We start from the raw sequence: 3,759 nt of genomic DNA on the forward strand, positions 1-3,759 counted from the left end.
CCTGTGGAGGGCCTCAGGGGACTTCTGAAGGGCACTGAGGCTGGGGAGGAGCAAGGGAGCAGGCAGGAGCCGGAGGGAAGAGCATGGCCCCGCTGCTGCCCCCAAGCCAGCCCTAAACGTGAACGGACAACAGTGTGGTCCAGTTCAAAGAACTGAAGGCCGTTACCCCTGGAGGGAGCAGATGCGCTCTTCTCAGGAAGGAGCACCCTCGCCTTCACACGTAGCCTTCTTTTTACCCCGGCTCTGGGCCTATCAGAGCAGCACTGCCCACACTGGGGGCAGGACTTCCCCTTCTGCCTCCTTGACGTAAGCCAATCAGCTCATCAGCACACCCCGAGCTGCTAATCTTGGGTGTTTGATGATCCAGTCAAATTGGCAACCTAGATTAACCATCACAGAGCTATACCCCAACCCTTATTTTTTTCTTTATTTTGAAACAGGGTCTGGCTAAGTTCCTGAAGGTCTTGCTTAGTTGCTGAGGCTGGTCTGGAACCTGGCCACATTCCTGTCTCAGCCACACAAGTACTGGTTTTGGAGGTGTGTGCCACCGCGCCTGGCTGTTTTGACATCTTCGCAATCTTGCTGGCCTGGAAAGATTGGCTCTCCTGGAGCTAGCCAATTCTTAGAGGTATATCCACTGGGCCAGGAGCAGGTCTCTTGTGTGCAAATCAACCAATCCCAAGTCTATACGCCCCACCCGTCTTCTCTAGCTAATTCTCCAATCCAGCATTTTTTCTGCCCTAAATCCTCCCAGGGGGAGGTACCAGGCAACAGAGACCTCTCTTGGGGTCCAAAACCCACTGGGGGCCAGGCGTGGTGGCGCACGCTTGTAATCCCCCGCTTGGGAGGCTGAGACAGGAGAATCGTGCAGGATCAAAGCCAGCCTCAGCTACTTAGTGAGGCTCTCAGCAACTTAGTGAGACCCTGTTACCAAATAAAATATAAAATGGGTCTGGGAGTATAGCCTGGAGGTAGAAAACCTCTGTGTTCCACCCCCAGTACCACCAAAAAAAAACCCCCACAAAACCCACTGGGGTAGCCAGGAGTGATGGCGCACCCTTGTAATCCTAGCATTCAATTCGGGAGGCTGAGACAGGAGGATCACGGTTTTAGGACAGCCTCAGCTACTTAGTGAGGCCCTTTGCACCTCAGTGAAACCCTGTTTCAAAATAAAGAATAAAAACTGGGGCTGGGGGGGTGTAGCTCAGAAGTAGAATGCCCCTGGGTTCAATCCCCAGTACTGCAAAAAAAAAAAAAAAAAAAAAAAAAATCACTGGAGTGATTCAAACCAGCCGTTCCCCCACCCTCTTCTGCCCTCCCAATGGGAAGTCCCCCCCAAAGGCTCTGGCCTCTGTCTCCCCGTGCTCCTTTCCCCCTCCCAACTCAACTAGGTTCTCCCCTCTGGGGCCCTGCACAGCCTGGCATCTCCTCCTGACCACCACCCAGGAACTGTGGATACTAAACTTCTTCAATGGCGCCGGCCTCTCCGGATCATTACCAGCCACCTGCACACCTGACAATCTTGCAGGCACAAATGAGACAAGTCCCTCTACGCCCAGATGCCTGGTGGGTGAGGACACTCGGTGGAGGGGTGGGCCCAGGCCGGCTGCAAACGTGTACACGTTTGCCTCTGTGTTTGCTCGAGGTGCAGGGCTTGGGGCTGGCAGGAGGCTCCAACCAGAAGACACCAGCAGGGTGCCACGGAAGGGCCAGCCTCGGGGTCCTGTCCTCGGAACAAGTTCCTGGAATAGCCTGTTCCTCTGTGTCCTCCTTCGTCTCCCCTTCTCTGTGACCATGTTACAGCCATGTCTTTGTGGACTTGGGCAGAGGGACAGCACACAGGCCGTGCCCAGCCCATCCAGGAGCTGCGTCTTCCCTCTTCTGGTTTCAGCCTGTGACAACATGCCACGCAGGCAGCGTGGCCCAGCTCACTGGAGCCCAAGTGCCCACCAGCTAGGACACGCCATTCTCCAAGAACAGGCCTCTATGACAGAGAAGACAGCCTCACGACAGGGCAGCCGCTGAGGGGCACCTCCGCAAGGTCACTCCATGGCCACCTTCCTGAGGTCCTCCCCTCTTCCGTGAGGACGCAGTGCTGCCAGAGACGTGAGGGTGCCAGTCCCGGGTGGCACGGGATCGACGGTTCTGCAGGGACAAGGTGGCACTTCGCAGAGCCGAGTGCACCTTCTGCTTGACTTCTGAGTCATGCCAACATGGAGCCAGCCATGAACACCGCCAGCCTGCTTGTGACGGGGCCACAAACAAGCTCGAGGAGAGCTGGGGAGCCACCCACGGCGGCCTGGAAGAGCCTCCGCAGGGAGCCGTCCGGGTTTGGTTCTAAAGAGTAACGAGCAGCAGCTGCCGTAGGTCGGGTCCTCCGTGTGCACCTGCCAAGCGCAACCTGCTCGGCCCCTCTAGACAGGGACCCGTGTCCCTGCTAACAGATGGCGAAGGTCTCGGTCAGATGGCCGAGAAGGTCACACAATTAACAAAGCACAAAACTGACATTGAAATCTAGAGCCCACGTTCTTAGTATCTAGGCCGACTTGACGCAGAGTTGTCCTTCGGTATCCGTGGGGTATTTCTCCCACGACCCCCCAATATGCCAAAACCTGCAAATGCTCAGATTCCTTTTGTAAAACTGCATTTGCATATAACCTACAGGCTTCTGCCGATATACTTAATTTTTCATTTATTTACTTATTTATTTACTTTTGGTGTTGGGATTGAATCCAGGAGCATTCTACCTCCAAGCTATACCCCCCAGCCCTATTTTATTTTTTATTTTGAAACAGGGTCTCACTAAGTTATGGAGGTTTTCACTAAGTTGCTGAGGCTGGCCATGAACCTGCAATCCTTCTGTCTCAGCCTCCCAAGTACTAGGATTACAAGTGTGTGTTATCATGCCCTGCTCTGCCTGTAATCAGCTCTGAATTACTTATAATTCCTAATATAGTATAAGTGCTGTGTAAATAATTATGACACTATATTGTTTAGGGAATAATGACAAAAAATATATGTACTTGTGTTTCTGAATATTTCCCATCTGAGGTTTGTTGAATCCACAGATGCGGAAGCCATAATACAGAGGGCCAACAGTACATTAGAAATTCACTGAGGAACTTAGTTTCACCCAGGGCCATCACTCAGCTCAATAGTGAGTGCGTGTTTATATATTTCTGCAATTCCTTCAACTTATTTCAGTTTGACTTATAATCATTCTATTCCATCACCACCACCACCATTCCCACCAACACCACCATAACCAACATCATCACCACCACCACCATAACCAATACATCACCACAACACTGTCACCATCACCACACCACTACCACCACCTCACCAACACCATCACCACCACTACCATCACTACCACCACGACTATCACCATCACCACACCATCACTCCCACCATTCTCGTCACCAACACCACCATAACCAACACCATTACTACCACTACCTTCACCAACAAGGAGTCACCATCACAATCACTCCTACTACCCCCACCATCCCCACCACCAATACTACCATAACAACACCAACACCATCGCCATCATCATCATCACCACCATCGTCACCACCCAGACCACCATTACCAACATCACCACTACTACAATCGCCACCCGAATCCTCATTACCACCAACACCGTCATTACCATCATCACCACCACCATCACAGCCATCACCAACCTTAGCACATCTGCTTAAGACTGTCACCTCATGCCCCCACAATGCACTTGAGCCCACCCAGACTACC

The sequence above is a fragment of the Muscardinus avellanarius genome, assembly GCF_963383645.1.
Source record: "Muscardinus avellanarius genome assembly, chromosome: 5".
Lineage (NCBI taxonomy): Eukaryota > Metazoa > Chordata > Mammalia > Rodentia > Gliridae > Muscardinus > Muscardinus avellanarius.